The 16,988-nt window shown below is 48.4% G+C and overlaps 1 protein-coding gene across 4 annotated transcripts in view; it reads right to left on the bottom strand.

The window, feature by feature from the left end:
• DAAM2 (dishevelled associated activator of morphogenesis 2) overlaps positions 1–15,455 on the bottom strand; it is a 136,194-nt gene extending 120,739 nt beyond the window's left edge. Inside the window, exon 1 of one of the 4 annotated variants that reach the window (XM_061398086.1) lies at positions 15,361–15,455. The gene's annotated coding sequence lies outside the window, so the exon portion shown is untranslated. Of the gene's footprint in view, positions 1–14,640; positions 15,080–15,360 lie in introns of those variants that run through there. The other 3 variants (XM_061398081.1, XM_061398082.1, XM_061398089.1) reach the window with 3 other exon arrangements.
• Positions 15,456–16,988: the final 1,533 nt, after the last annotated feature.

Raw genomic sequence — 16,988 nt, 5'->3', positions numbered from 1 at the left:
TCACTTTCAAGCATTGGAGAAGGAAATGGCAACCCACTCCAGTGTTCTTGCCTGGAGAATTCCAGGGCCGGGGGAGCCTGGTGGGCTGCCGTCTATGGGGTCACACAGAGTCGGACACGACTGAAGTGACTTAGCAGCAGCAGTTTTGACCCCAGAATCTACATGAGAAACTACCACACCATACCAAAGATACTGTGGGATACACATTAAGCCTCTAAATGCTTCTTTTTGTTGTTCTAAAGAAAATGCAGCTGTGGGCTTAGTGAGAAATTAATCATCCTTTGCATCCTTATCTTTCGACACTCACATCAAATCCCTAAGACCTTGAAGAATTTGCCGAGTGCTTCCTGGTTTATTAATAAGAGTTCCCAGTCACATGGGGTTGCCACGTACATGCTGATGCCTCGCTTTAAGAGACCAGAGGCCCTGGGGGGCAGAAATAGGTTTAGCTGATGGGGGATTCATTCAGCTGACGGAGGACCTGCCTCAGCACACTGTGCCTCACACTGGTGCTTCTCAGAGAGCGGCTGAACCACTACAGCAACTAACAAGAAATTACGTAACACTTCACAGTACCCTGCTCCACAGACACATTTCAGTCCTTTACCCCTGGTATTACTGTGTTTCCACTCCACACATGGTCGAACCAGAGGCTCAGCAATGGTAAACTGCTGTATCACTTATCTAAGTCAGTGCAGCTAATTAGTGGATGGTTGAAACTCAAACCTAGATCCTGACATCAAATTCCATGATGTGTTTGCTATTCATTAAGTTGATCCCTTTGATTCTTCATTCTTTGTGTGCATGCACTGCCCCTACCACACACACACACACACAACTGACTTCTTTCTGGACCAGAGGAATAGGAGTCAGATAAAAAGAAGAGGTTAGGATAAAAAGGAACAAATCTGTGTCAGTTGAACTGAGGTGGATGAACCTAAAGCCTGTTATACAGAATGAAATCAGTTAGAAAAACAAATATGGTACATTAACACCTATACATGGAATCTAGAAAAATGGTATTGAACTTGTAAATACAGGACATAAATAGAGACGCAGAAGTAGAAAATGGACTTGTGGACACAGAAAGGGAAGAAGGTTGGATGAATTGAAAGAGTAGCATCAACATATACATTGCTGTTGTTCAGCTGCTCAGTTGTGTCCGACTCTTTGCGACCTCATGGACTGCTGCACACCAGGCTTCCCTGTCCTTTACCATCTCCCAGAGTTTGCTCAAACTCATGTCCATCGAGTCGGTGATGCCGTGCAACCATCTCATCCTCTGTCGTCCCCTTCTCCTCCTGCCCTCAATCTCTCCCAGATCAGGGTCTTTTCCAATAGACAGCTTGTGGGAAACTGCTGTATAACACAGGGAGCTCAACCGAGCGCTCTGTGATGGGGTGGCGATTGGGAGAGAGGTTCAAGAGGGAGAGGATATATGTATACTGATGGCTGATTCATGTGGTTGTACAGCAGAATCCAACACAACATTGTAAAGCCATTATCCTCCAACTAAAAATAAATTTTAAAAAAGAGGCTAGGATCCAAACTAAGCTCTTTTTTTATGAGCTATGAATGAATGAATAAGCACATGGATAAACATCATATACAGTCAAGCATTCCTGGAGTGCTCACTCTATGTCTGTCACTCAGCTAAGTGCTGTAGATATCACAGTAACTAAGGCAGAGTCCAAGGCTTCTAGAAGCTTCTAACCTGTTGGCGCATGCATCTCAGTGTGAGAGGATCTGTTTTAAAGGAAGCTTACCTTGTCAGAGCCCCATTTGGGCAGGGAATGTTGTATAGAAGGGAAGAAGAAAACCAGACTCGTTTTTAGTATAAACAGAGGAGGCTAGAAGACATTACATCAGGGCAGAGTCCAGACAGACAGTGTGCTGAAAGAGTTAAAAAGAACCTGTGCAGCCCCACTTACCAGGAGAGCCATACCCGCTTAGACTTCTGAGGAGAGAGCAAAACTGGAAGAGTCCCAGTTTACGCGTGCCTCCCCAGCGTCCTATGCAGATAGCACGCTTTCACTCTTGAAAGCGTCCTGGTTTAGACAGTAAATTACATGGTCGCCCTTGCCTTCCAGGAAAGTTATGACTTTCTCCAACCATCCCTGGGCAGGAAAACAATTTGACCTCCCAAGGTCACCGAGTTGCTTATTTCTGCTCCCTCTCACAGACCATCCTCTCATGGCCACCACTCACAGCTGGCGCGGGTTTCTAGAGTGGTCTGTGTTTCTCTCTGCTGTTAGCACCAAAGGTAAAACAATGCACCATCGGATCCTAAAAGGCACACGTCTTAGTGTGGTCACACTTGTTTTCCGTCCTGACAAGTTTCGTCCTGAAGGACCTTAGGGTTCTCGTTCAACTGCTCTGAGCCTCAGTTGCCTCATCTGTGAGAGGGGTGGATAACAGCATCTGAGCTCGTGGAATGGTTGAGAGGATTTGGTGAAGGAACATAAGTGAGACACCTTGTGCAGTGCCTGGTTAAAAAGGACATGCCTCCCTCCCCAAGGCTTTCTACAACCAAGAGCTTGGAGAAGATGCACATTTCAGGAGCCCCAGGGTACGATCAGGCCTCGTGCCCCCACACTACCAAGTTGGAACAGCTGCTTCGTCTTCACAGAAAAGGGAAAACATGGTAGAACAACTCTATAAAGCTGTTGGGCAGTATTTCCTAACGTTGAATATATGTATTCCCTACTACCCAGCTGTTCCAGTCCCGGGCACACAGCAACAGAGAAACATTCCTATCTTCATCCAAGAACAAGTGCGTGAGTGTTCACAGCAAGGCTATTCACAGCAGCCTCAAACCTGGAAACTGCCCAAATGCTCACCAACCAAAGAGCGGATCAAATGTGGATAGCCCCGTAGTGGAATACTACACAACAACAAGAATGAGTCATCAGCACATCGTGCTGAGCAAACACGCTGCTGCTGCTAAGTCGCTTCAGTCGTGTCCAGCTCTGTGCGACCCCATAGACGGCAGCCCACCAGGCTCCACCATCCCTGGGATTCTCCAGGCGAGAACACTGGAGTGGGTTGCCATTTCCTTCTCCAATGCATGAAAGTGAAAAGGGAAAGGGAAGTCGGCTGAGCAAACATAGACCCTACAAACAAGCACACAACGTATGATTCCATTTACATGAAGTTCAAGAACAGGCAAAGCTAACTTTTGACATTAGAAGTTAGGATTATGAAAGGGGAGTAAACAAAGGGACCTGAGGGACTTATTGGGGCAGAAGAGGTAGGAGTTTGGGAATGTTGTGTTTCTTGATCTGGATGCTGGTTACACAGGCATGAAAACCCACTGAGATACACACTTACAAACTGCATTTTTCTGAATCATGTCAACTTTAACAAAGTTGAAATAAAAATATCAAATGGAAAATATTTTTTTATTAGAGAGTTGAGCAGACTAATCAGGCTGCAGACACTTGGCAAAAGGCAGGGCCATATTTCACTTGATACATGCTTGGTGGGCCCCCACTCTGTGCCAAAAGGCAGGGGCATATTTCACTTGATACATGCCTGGGGGGCCCCCGCTCTGTGCCAAGCACTGTGGAGGATGAAGGCCCAACGGGGCCAATGAGACTGGATCCGTGTTCTCCATCATCACCTCCACCACCATCAACTCCATCACTAACTTCCCAGTGCTATGTGACAGCCATGGTTTCAAGTACTGGTTTATCTTTTTTCTTTTTTCTTTTTACCAAATCATGTACTAACTTTACCTTCATAACAGCCCATTTTACAGATAAGGATGTTTAGGCACAGAGAGATGAAATAAGTGATGCAAGGCCACACAGCTAGCATGAAGTAGACCCAGAACCTGAAGCCGGTGCCTGTGTTCTGACTCACAGCTTTATATTCAGAAGTCTGGTCTGTTTATCAGCTGTCAGTCCCAGCTTCCATGTAGGATCCACAGTCATCAATAACATCACCTCTGTTCAGGGAAGTGGTAATGGTATCAACCGAGTGTCTCGGAAAGACAGAGACAATTCCTAACTCTCTTTCTCTGGGCAGCTGCCAGCTCAGTGTCACATGATCAGGAACAGACTGATGAATATATTGATGGAGACTTTTTTTTAAAAAAAGAAAAGTTAAAATGGCTTGGTCTTTCTATTGCCCAAAGTCCACAGAAACTTCTGAATTTGCTTCAAACGAATTTCAAAGCTGCCTCTGGCACTGTGGAGATGCTGATGGATCTCCTCACTGACCTGGAATCACTCCCTTCCCTCATTACCTTATCAGGGGAACCTGAGGCTGGGGGCCGTGGTGTCTGAGAGGAAGTGATGGAGGGAGTGTTGACACTGACCCCCAGGAATGCGGTCAGACATGAACTGTGAGTCTGGCACATCAGGAATCCATGATGTAGGCAAGCTTTGCTTTGGCACTTGGGTAGGCAATCAGTGTACATAACCCAGAAGGTGGAATGTTCAATGCACAGCCCCAAAGACCTCCCTGGCTTGGGACCAAGCAGTTAGAAACAAACACCCCCATAAGAACAAATCAGGTCTGGCAGAGATCCAGGCAAGCATGAAAACCTATACAGGCAGGAAGCTGGCTCCCAATGAGCCAACAGAGCCCCCTGAGACCTCCCCCTTTATATAGAAGACACACTGGTAAGATAAAGAATTCCCAAAGGTCAACTTGTCCAGATCCTGTCTCCAGGCAAGATGGCAACAAAGCTATCCGGTCATGCTTCTGACCTGATATACCCACACCTCTCAGCCTAGACTTGAGGACCTGAGGGAGGGAGCAGGTGCCAATGCAAATCTGGCAATAAAATCAAAACATGTGCTCAGCCTTCCCAGTTATAACACAACTCTATGTGAAGAGAAATCAGTTGGGTCCCACCTAGAAAACATACAATATAGAGCACAAGGGAAAAAAGAAAAAAACGTTCTTTTTCATATAGTGACATGGTGCTGCTGCTGCTAAGGCAAGTTGTGTCCAACTCTGTGCAACCCCATAGACGGCAGCCCACCAGGCTCCCCCATCCCTGGAATTCTCCAGGCAAGAACACTGGAGTGGGTTGCCATTTCCTTCTCCAATGCATGAAAGGGAAAAGTGAAAGTGAAGTCGCTCAGTCGTGTCTGACTCTTACTGACCCCATGGACTGCAGCCTACCAGGCTCCTCCATCCATGGGATTTTCCAAGCAAGAGTACTGGAGTGGGGTGCCATTGCCTTCTCCGATATAGTGACATAGCCACGAACAATTATCTGGATAATAATGGGCTGCTCCAAAACGAATTTATGTAAAATAAGTAAAACTTCTGGGGGCAGGCAGGGGTTTATTGAAGGGTTCTTAGAATTCACCAATCATGGGAGGGAGGTTCAGGTGGGAGGGGAAGTACAGCTGTCACGCAGCATCAGTGAAGGCCTCAGCCAACCCCATGAGGAGCTCTGAAGCCAGGATGCCCTTTAGAATTTCCCCCACATTGGGGCAGAGGGGACCCACTGGTCACTGGATACAGGGGACCCAGTAGGAGAGACTGCAGCGGAGGCAATTCTCAAGAGGGCTGACGACTGCCAGCACTGTCTGCTGCTGGGAAGCGGTCCTGCTGGGGGCTGGTGATCTGAACGCAGGGCCCACACAGCTGACCATTATCCTAATTGTAGGATGTGCCATCCTACACTGCCTGACTTGCTCTGTCATCCTTGTTCTCCGATCCAATGTATCCGTCTTTGACGTTTCCTGTGGCTCTTCCTACATATTCAGTGATTGAAGAGACCCAAGGAGGGAAGACTAAATCTGATGAGAAGGAGGGGCAGCCACAGGGACTGATGCTCAAGAGCTTTCCTAGGGGACAAAGACCACACACAGCACGGAAGCGTACCCAGATGGTCACAGGCTAGGGCACAACAACCACTCATCTTTCCTGGGTGATGGATGCTTGGTATGTCAGACTCAGGTACCCAAGCTGGTGGTCACCCAGGATGAAATCACATGTTATAGCTGACTGACTGAAAAAAAAAATAATGGACTTTGCTGCAAGAATGGCATGATCTCAGATATATAGAGCTGTGTGCGTCTGTATACTCAGTCGCTCAGTCATGTCTGCCTCTTTTGCAACCCCTCCAGGCTCCTCTGTTCATGGGATTTCCCAGGCAAGAATACTGCAGCAGAGATTGAATCTGTATGCCCTGCATTTCAGGGGGATTCTTTTCCACTGAGCCACCTGGGAAGCCCCTGTGTGTGTCTAGGCATATAAAGAAATCAGAAAAAATAAACGGTTCCATTCACCATAGGGATGACCCTGATAAATGGTCAAAAGAGAAGAAACATATGCAGCAGAGTAATACACAGAGATTCCATTTCAGTGAAAAACAGTTAAACAACAAGAAAGTGAAAGTGAAGTCGCTCGGTCGTGTCCGACTCCTTGCGACCCCATGGACTGTAGCCTACCAGGCTCCTCAGTCCATGGGATTTTCCAGGCAAGAGTACTGGAGTGGGGTGCCATTTCCGTCTCCAGGGGATCCTCACAACCCAGAGATTGAACCTGGGTCTCCCGTATTGTAGGCAGATGCTTTACCGTCTGGGCCAAGACCCCACCATAATAGTATACACACCTCTAGTAGTTGTATGAACAAAGGAAAAGATAAGGAAGGATTAATTCTAGGCTGTAAACATCAATTCCCAGGGTGTGGAGGAGGAGTGGAGATGCGATTCGCTTTCCACTTGTCTTTTTGTATCTCTATATGATATTGATCCACATGTTTAAGCAAGGGAGAATTACCATCATAATTTTGAAAAATCAAATAAGAAATAAATTTTTAAAAAATTATCAACATGGTGCTACATGCATAGTGAGACCTACTATTAACAATACGATTTCATTCCCTGTCTTCCTTGCCCTCTTAGAAATCAGCTCCTAATTGCCCATTTGGGGTTGTTCAAAGAGGAAAATTTAAGGCTGACATTCTTCCATGCCTTCTCCATCATTAGAAAATAACAATTTTAATGTTATTCCCTATATGACATATATTTGCCATGAGTATACATCTGTCAGTAAAATCTATAAAAATTATGCAACACATTCTGCGTTCAGATGGCAATACTGTGAACTATCTGCTGTTAGCTATTATGTGTGACCATGCCTCTCTTTGTTACGGTGGTAATGAAAGCTGACCGTCCCAAGCCAATTCCCAATTATCTTGGCACGTACACATGAAAAGCCCAGAGAAGCCAAAACCCAACTTCTTGCCGCATCTGCTGACAAGAAGTCAGAGGGTTGGTTTCAAGTTTCTTCCCTCTGTCCCTGTCCCTGGCTACCCCTTAGGAGAGGTGCTCCAGAGGGCAGGAGCCACCACAGCACGGAGGATAAGGACACAGAGCTTCCACGTCATCTATAAACTGGACGGCCCTTCTCCATCTGGTTGGCTCTGGGGATTTGCTCTTGCCATCTCATCAGCACCCGGGCACGGACCATAGACATTCCTCAGGAGTTAACTCAGCTGTCAGAGTTGAACCAAGGGTTTAATTGACACTGGCTACCAGGTGTGGCTTCTACAATGTCATTCGACTTTTATGAGCTCCAAATACGTAGAAGGCAAGACAGAGAGACTCAGTCCTTCCTGGACTCCGATGCCACATGTTAGATATTATGTCAGAGCTGCCTGCTAAGTTTGCAGAGTGAAAAGGGAGTGACTTGGCAGAGAGGGAAGCCTGGAAAAGGGAGTTTGGGAGAGAAGGGGCCACCAGCACAAGCCTGGTAGGACAAGTAGCCCCAGGAAGATGGGCCATCCAGGCAGAACAAACTACAAGCAAGGGAATAGAGGTGGGACATGCTTGTGACTAAGCTCCGTAAAGCCCAAGTTAACCCTTTTAGGGCAGGGAAGGGGCTTCTCAGGTGGTAAAGAATCTGCCTGCTAATGCAGAAGACGAGGGTTCAACCCCTGGGTTGGGAAGATCCCCTGGAGTAGGAAATGGCAACCTGCTCCAATATTCCTGCTTAGAAAATTCCATGGACAGAGAAGTCTGGCAAGTCTACGATCCAAATGGTCACAAAGAGTAAGACAAGAGGGATCCACTGAATACAGCACAGCCCTAACCCTCGAGGGATGACGGAACTGACGGCTGATGTAGCGACATAGCCGTCAGCCAAATAGCACCTCGCTCGCACACCAGGAGCCTGTCTTGTGTTATCTTAAAAAGATCCCCTTTACCTCAAAAACCTCACATCAGTCCTTCTTCCTCACACCAGCTTACCAACTGATTATTTTTTCCCACCACACCCCTTATTCTGTTAGTGATACCGGATTTAGATTTTGACTTTAGTTTTCCCTCCAACTGGCTAGTTGCCAGGAATTAAACCACCACCACCATAGGGATAGTTAACATTGACTGAGTGCTTACTCTAGGCCAGGGGCTGGCAATCTTGGCAACCATCCTTCGAGAATGGTAGCATTTATTATCATCCCCATTTTTCAGATGAGGAAACTGAGGCTCAGGTGAAATAATACGCAAGGTATTACAACAGGTTAAGTGGTGGAGCCAGGATTCAAACATAGATCTGATTCTAGAAGCCATATTCTTGACCACCAAGCTGCAACAACCTTCCCTAAACTGTACTTGGTCTGTTCACGCTGAGAACCAGGGCAGGAACCACCAGACTTTGTCTGTTAGAGGGCGAGACAGTAAATATTTTCAGCTCTGTGACCCATACAGCCTCGATGACAACACTCCAACTCCACCCTTTTCTCATGAAAGGGGCCACGGCTAACACGTACTCAAACAGCATGGCTATGTTCCAGTAACACACAAGGCTTGTTTTACTTACACAACAAGGTGACAGGTTGGACTTGGCTGCTGAAATTGTCAGCTCCTACTCAGATATGCAGGTGACACCACCCTTATGGCAGAAAGTGAAGAGGAACTAAAAAGCCTCTTGATGAAAGTGAAAGTGGAGAGTGAAAAAGTTGGCTTAAAACTCAACATTCAGAAGATGAAGATCACGGCATCTGGTCCCAGCACTTCTTGGGAAATAGATGGGGAAACAGCGTCAGACTTTATATTTCTGGGCTCCAAAATCACTGCAGATGGTGACTGCAGCCATGAAATTAAAAGACGCTTACTCCTTGGAAGGAAAGTAATGACCAACCTAGATAGCATATTCAAAAGCAGAGACATTGCTTTGCCAACAAAGGTCCGTCTAGTCAAGGCTATGGTTTTTTCAGTGGTCATGTATGGATATGAGAGTTGGACTGTGAAGAAAGCTGAGCACCGAAGAATTGATGCTTTTGAACTGTGGTGTTGGAGAAGACTCTTGAGAGTCCCTTGGACTGCAAGGAGATCCAACCAGTCCATTCTGAAGGAGATCAGCCCTGGAATTTCCTTGGAAGGGCTGATGCTGAAGCTGAAACTCCAGTACTTTGGCCACCTCATGCGAAGAGTTGACTCATTGGAAAAGACTCTGATGCTGGGAGGGATTGGGGGCAGGAGGAGAAGGGGACGACAGAGGATGAGATGGCTGGATGGCATCACTGACTCGATGGATGTGAGTCTGAGTGAACTCCGGGAGTTGGTGATGGACAGGGAGGTCTGGTGTGCTGCAATTCATGGGGTCACAAAGAGTCGGACACGACTGAGCAACTGAACTGAATCTATAGCAGTTTGTTCATTCCTTCAGCCAACATGGATCGAATGTCTACCTTGTATCTGGCATATTCTAGGTTCCAGGTAGAGGGAGAACCACACCAGTTGCCACTGCCAGGGAGCTTAAATCCTAGTAAAGATCTGTTTGTTTGTTTCACCTGTGCCTGATAAGACTGATTCCTCACCTTGGTCCACTTCTCGCTTCCCTTAGACCTATAGCTCTCAACTCATACTTCACATCGCCTGGGGATTTTGCAGAATAACCAGTACCCGGGCCCCACACCCCAGAGATTCTCATTCAATCAGCCCAGGGTGGGCCCAGGTACTGATAATTTTACAAGCTTCCCAGGTGATGGGTTGAGATCTACTGCTTGAGTAGCTGTTGGCCTCCTGTTTTTTCCACTTATTTACGATCTGAAATAGGGGAAGTCTTTTAAGCCCCCCGCTTTGAGTTGTAAAATGTGGATCATACCCATCTCATAGGATTGTCATGAGGATAAAATGAGGCTACATGCTTTTTAAACGTGAGGTATGACTGTCATTGTGCCATTATCATTCAGCTTTAATGCTGAGTTCTACATCAGTGATTTCCCTCTCCAGTTTTGACCTCAATTCTTTGAACCAAGACAGAGTTTGGGACCTCTCAACCAAGCTCTAGTGGTAGCTCACTAATAGCCCAGGCTCCTGGGTGAGCGAGTGGGTGGCCTTTTCCTTTATGCTAGTCGAGCCTCGCATGGCGCTGCCAGTTGTCTGGCATGGGGAGCGCGGACCTGTGCCCTGCTTTTGTAGTGAAGGTCTCCATCTCCAGGCAGAAACAGCTGATCTTTGAGCACTGTTGTGAAGCCTTGGATAAGTGGCTTATTTACTTTGACACATGGACAAATGTCCAAATTCAGGTACTTTCAAGAGCTTAAGAACTAGAAAGTGAAGGGCATTACCATTTTGCTGAACACTCATCGGTGTGCTAGGTCCTTCCCATATACTATTTCATTTCACCTTCAGAACAACCCTTTAGAACACTTATTGTTCTCATTTGACAGGTGAAAAAGACTCAGAGAGGCTGAACAGCTTGTGACCTGATGGTTCCAGGACTGGACTCACACCTGGGTCTTGTTGATTCTGAAGCTCTTTGCACAGACCATGGGGCATCCTACAAATAATTCAGCTCCTCTGTAGCCAGGATTCAAAGAGCTACCCAACTGCCTCAGGCTTATTTTTCTCAGTTTTCTTTTTTCTTTCCTTTTCTTTTTCTGGAGCAGGTGGGGGATTGGGGGGGACCCAGAAAGAACCCCACAACACCTGCTAATGCCCAAGTCTGACAGCCTCACTCAGCACTAGCAGGATGACCCACAGGTCCGGAGAAAAAGGCATTTCCTCCCTGCACAGCGTTTGGATGGTGCAGTTTTATAACCTCATAATGAAACAAAAAAACAAACAAACCAAAAAAATGTGAGGAAAGAGTTTGGAGAAATAGATACTGCCAGGAGTGAGGAATTCACCGACCCCCAATCTGGGCCATCTCAAGAGAAGTTGGCCACTGGCTGAGTCTCTTAAAAGCTGAAAAGTCATCCCAGGCCACGGTTAAAGAGAGAGCTTGAACAAAACAGAAACAAATGTGATCTTCAAAGTCTTAAATGTCAACTTGAAGGATAACTGAGAAGCACTGAGATGGGCCAAGAGAACCTGCAGCTGCGTTCCCCACATCAGATGGTCCTTTAGTCCTCTGGATCAGCCACCCCACAGGGCTAGACGGCGTGTCCATTGGGAAGGGGGAAGCCTCCCCAGCCCATACCTGCCAAGCTGTTTACAAATGGCTAAAGCTTCCATTTTTACCACCCATCAGATTCTCCCCTCTCACCCTGAGGAGCAGTAACCGTCTATGACCTGGGCCTTGTCCTTCAGGATGCCTCTGCTCCTTGATCTTCCCGCCCCGAGCCCACCTTCCCACCCCATCCGTACAACCGGCTCTGCTGCCCTCCTCCCTGCCAAGAATTCAAACACGAGAGTGGTTTCCAGGCCAGATATCCAGGATGCCTGGTGTCCCCTCCCAGCCCTCAGGATAACGGAGCAGCCACGTTCCTGAATAATCCCCACTGGCTACTGTTTCTAGAGGGAGGAAGTAAGGGTGACCTGAGCCCTTGAATCTCCAACCAGGTGTCTTCAAGAACGGAAAACAATACAGCCAGATTTGGAGAGAGGTCCTTTCCAAACCACGTGGGTGGCTAATGGCTTAAAAAAACTAGAAAATAAAATTATGAGATTCCCTTTATGAAAGGTCTACAACATCCCTCGCTCTGTTTTAGCCCCTTTGCATAAATACCATGTTTGTAACAACCTTGAGCGGTAAGTATCATTCTCGTCTCACAGGTGAGGGAACTTAAGCTCAGAAAGAATAAGTAATGTATCCCAGGTTACTGCTTCCCTGGTGACTCAGTGGTAAAGAATCCACCTGCAAAGAAGGAAATGCAGGTTCGATCCCTGGGTCAGGAAGATCCCCTGGAGAAGGAAATGGCTATCCACTCCAGTGTTGTTGCCTGAAGAATCCCATGGACAGAGGAACTTGGCGGGCTACAGTTCATGGGATTGCAAAGAGAGACATGACTGAGCACGCATGCCCAGGTTACTAATTCTTTCCCAGGCAGACTGCTCTGATGTCGGTCCTCTTTCCATTGTGCCAGGCTGCATCTGACATCCAGAGCTGACGGACACCAGATCCCTGAACACGGAGACTCTAGTTGTGGAGACTTAGGTCAACTGCTGTCAAAGCAAAGGACGCCTTCCAAGTGGTTCGTTCTGCCAGGTGCCTTTGACCTTTCAACCTTCTGGAGAGCCTGAGAATGCACCCTAAGTATTCTGATCTCAGAGATGACCAATGAGCTGGTCAGAAGCTTGAGCTGATAGAAGGGCCAATGAGAAGGCTTCCACATCAGCCCAGGCATCAGTGGTCTGAGAATCCAGTGAACTGTCCCCCTGAGCAAACTCTAAAGGGTCAGGATCTCACAGACCCTCCAGAGAGGATGATGAAAGAACAGAAAGGCCAGATCTCAGCCTCAGTTGTCCCTGAGGGGTCCTGTGCTGGGACAAGAGACCACCCTAGACTCCAAAATTTCTTTTTTTTTCAGCAAGCTCCGGGAGATAGTGAAGGACAGGGAAGCCTGGCATGCTGCAGTCCATGGAGTCACAAAGAGTCAGACATGACTGAGCGACTGAACAAGACTCTGGGATAGGTCCCCTCCACCCCTGGATAGTCAGTCTTTTATTTGTACATGGTAGGAATGAGTGGGGACGTGTTAGTCGTTACTTCCATCAGCTCCACTGTGAGGCCAGCTTCTGCCTCCCTGATTATCTTTGCATCCTCCTGGCCACCTACACTTCATTCACCCTTCCCTCTTCTTTATCCCTGGATCCCAGGCTCTTCAATCATGGCAACAGTTTAACCTGTTTTGTGGCAAAAAAAAAAAACAAAAAACAAAAAAAAAACACTTTGGTGACGGGGGCTGGGGAAGAAGACTGGGGAGGAGACTTTTTTTTTCCACAGAAGGCAGTGGCCTTTCAACCTCCCCCACAATCACCAAAACTAAAACCCTCCACCTTCACTGGCCTTTCTATTGGTTCCCCCCTCACATCCTCCCCCTTCCTGAACTCCTCACTCTCTTCTCAGTTCTGAGGTCCAGGAGAAGTTTCTCTCCTCTTTTTGTCCTGATGGGGGCACGAGTATTCCCTCAGCATCTGAGGATCTGGAGGAAAAACCCTGGAAACGCAGCTAGGAGTTAGGAGCTGGACTGTGCAGCTACCAGGGAACCAGACAATAATAGCACAGTTGTTTTTTTTTTTTTTTTAATGGAGAGATGAAGGTCGATGCAGCTCCCAGAGCAACCGAGAAATGGCCCATTTATGCTTCCAGGCCTGGGGCCACGACCATCCCCACGCAGTCGCCAATGCATAAACAGGCTCCTACACATGCATTTCGCGGCGGGTACCCCACTACCCCTTTACAAGCACTTTTGTTTAGACGGCCCTTAGCGTGATTTCCTCCTTCACTGCACTCAAGTTAAAGACATACTCCTGAAGTTAAGAGTCTAGAGCTGACTTGCTGTCTGTTCAGTCTCTTACAGCTCTTCTCGAGGAGTCAATTTGTATAATTTCTAAAACCCTTCCAAATCTTCAACTTCCTGTGGGTCCGTTTTTTATATCCACATTTCCTCCCTGTCCCTTTTTTTTTTTTTTTTAATTCTCTCCTTTTTTCTAGGACACAGGGAGAGGTCCAGTAATCTTCCTCCCACCCAAATATTGCAGGTTGGTTCTATTGCAAAATATAAAACCAGAGATCCGGGTAGGATGACGCTGAAAGGGCTCTCTTTGTGGTCACTGGTTTGCTGAACAGCTATGGACATCCAATGTGTGCATTGGGCAACCCCCGGCTGGTGGATCCATACTGCCCTGCTTCCTCCCACACTCAAAGAGCACAATTCCCCCTCTACGACCTAGGGAAAATCCATTCCCTTCTTCAGCCAACTTTTCAGAGAAACTCAAGAAACTGACACCGAACATGGAAGGAGGAGGGGGACACAAAACCTGAAACTATTTAAAGATAGAAAGTTGCTCTCTTTCCCTTGTAGGTTTCAAGGAAAGTCTCCAAGGACTCTTTCCTGGAGAGGTTCCCCCCCCCCCCCCCCACGCCTTCCCATCTTCCTAGGAACTTTGCAAAACCACCACAGGACTTTGGAAAAGTGGCCAAGGCAGAGAGAGAAGAGTTAAATCAAGCCCAGACCTCAACAATCTGTGTTCAATTTTGATAAAAATCTCTCTCCCTCTCCCCCACCACCCCCCTTCCTCCACCCCACAACTCAGACATGTCTCTTTATGTTACGAGCTTGCATCTTGTTTGGGGGCACCGAGGGGCTCCCAGAAAACCCCCATCGGCCCCCACAGTGGGCACATGTGGCAAACACATCCACTCCACTCTCCGGCACGGCTGGACACAGAGTCTCAGTCCTGCCCACCACCTCCTTCTTCTCCTCCCCCTTGCAGTTACCTGCCTCCAGCCCAGCTCCTTCGTTCGGGTTAAGTCAAAGCCCCATTGCCCCGCGCTGTCAGGGCCCCAGCAGGCGGACGGACGGGCGGCAGCCGCAGGTGCTGGGATCCCAACTCAGGACGCCTTTCCTGGGACGCTCTTTCCCTCTCCCAGGTCCCACTGCTTCTGAGAGCAAGAAGCTCCCCTCTCCCCCCGCCTAGCCTGCTGGCCAGGGGCCAGGCTTGCAAGTGGGAGCTGGGGGCGTGTGAAGAGTTAAATCACCCAAAGGCAGACACAAGCGAACCGGGAAAAGCCACCACCAAAAAGTTGTCCGTTTGGGGGTCACCGGCTCTGTCTGTCCACTTATGACAAGAAGGAATCGGATTTCAAAGCCATAAACTTTTTTTTTTTAAGTTTTCCGAAGACATTTCCTGTGTCCAGATGTGCCCATCCAGACAGACCCGACACGCACATCACACCCACCGGCACCGACGCGCTCGCAGCCCACCGCCCCCAGCCCCCCCCGGAACCCCGCTCAGGGATTCTCGGCGGCTCCTGCAAAGCACTTCGGAGACACAAAAAAACAGGCAGCCGGCGGAGCCGTTGCCTCGCCAAATCCCCTTTCAGCCTCGGAAAGAAAAGTAGAGGAAGAGAGAAGTGGGGAAGTGGCCCGGAAAGCCTCCGCGGTCCCCTGGCCTCCCGGATGCGAAGCGGGGAGGAGAGCGGAGCGGCCGTACTCACCCCGGGCCGCCCATGGCGCGTCCTCGGCTCCCGCAGCCCCGCGCCCGGCTGCGCGCTCGCCCGCCCGCCCGCCGCGCCCGCCGCGCCCGCTCCGCGCTTAGCCGAGCCGAGCTCGCAGTCTCCCGACCGAGACCTCGCCGCTCCCCCTGGGCCGGCCTCGCGCCCGCCCGCCCGCCCCGCTCTGACGTCAGGCGTCTTGGAGCGGGATATTTATGGCCAGGATACTCTGCATTTTCCCTAGGTAGAGTTCTGATTGCAGTTCCTTGGGATTTGTAATTTTCACACTTTCAGACAGAAAGCAGCGGAGGGAGGGAGGAGAATGCAGCCGGCAGGGCGAGGCAGACAATGAGGGTAGCTGTTTTCCAACTCTGGCAAAGAGCCTTCTCAGGGCTTCCTCTGTTTTGGAAACAGAGAAGGGGTCAAGGAGGCAGGAGTGGTGACCTGAGGCGGTGGGTTTCTCCTCGTTTCTCTCCTGGTCCAAGCGGGTTGGGAGATCAGGTGCTCGGGACGGGGGAGCCCTGCCCTTCCACCAAGTCCCTTCACGGGACACTAAATCCCAGGAAGGTGCTAGGGCAAGAAAGGAGATAAATCAGGAAGAACAGAACAGCTAATTAGAAGCCCTGGTCCACACCCTAACAACTTTTCCATTTCTTCTTTGGGAGTGGGTGCGTAAAAAAAAAAAAAAAAGTTTATTTTTATTAAATTATGTTCCACACTCCCTGCCCTTGTATAGCTTTTCCAACTCATTACCAGTCAATTCATCTTACTTCATTGCTTACATATAGAGTTTGAGCCATTTATAATAGTCCTTATTCATACTTTATAAAATGGCTTTTAATTTTTTTTTTTTTTCTTAAATGTGATTGTGATCCATCTCCTTGTCTGGACGGAAGTTGCCTTAGTCAAGAAACAGTCTCCTCCATGACTGGCACCTTCATCAGGATGGAGTCTGGGTTGTTTCACTCTCCCAGGAGTGAGCAAGCAGATGGAGCCCACACTGGGTGATGAGCCAGGTGGTGTCTTCTGGCTGTTCAGGTCTGGATTCTGGATTCTAATGGTTGTCTATTTCTCTGCCTAGCCGAAGAGGTTTGAGGACATGGCTTGGTTTAATGGCCATCTTTCCAGAGTAGAGAAGAAAAGAGAGCGTAATGCCTTATCCTGCTTGGTGCCCACGGTTTGGAGAATGAACTGAAAAATGAGATGCATGGGATGCAAATCGCTTGTTCAGTGGGATAACATAAGTGTGTAGGTATTCAACTCCCCATTAAGGAGAAGGAGGACAACCACAAGTCATCACTAAAACAACACAGCTCTAGCGAGCATTCTGTTAGCCCAGATGGGGTAAAGGTGGGGGTGTGTCTTAAGCACAGTTACAGTGCAGCAGGGACTCAAGGACTTGGAATGTGTTTACCCCTTTGGCAGCAGCTGGTGAGGGCTGATTGCCAGAAGGAGCCAAGTCTTGGGACTGGGCCTCTTGGTGGGAGACAGCCAAGATGTTTTGGTCCAAGCCACAGAGAACTCAGAGCCCTGCTGTTTGGTCACTGTCTGGCTGCCCTCCTGAGCATCATACCCCATAGCAACATCTCTCCATCCCCTTCCTCCCATCAGGGTTCCAAGGTGAACTTGGC

Source organism: Bos javanicus, chromosome 23 (assembly GCF_032452875.1).
Source record: "Bos javanicus breed banteng chromosome 23, ARS-OSU_banteng_1.0, whole genome shotgun sequence".
NCBI lineage: Eukaryota > Metazoa > Chordata > Mammalia > Artiodactyla > Bovidae > Bos > Bos javanicus.
Note: the sequence above shows the minus strand (reverse complement) of the source record. Positions and strands in the feature narration are given on the sequence as shown.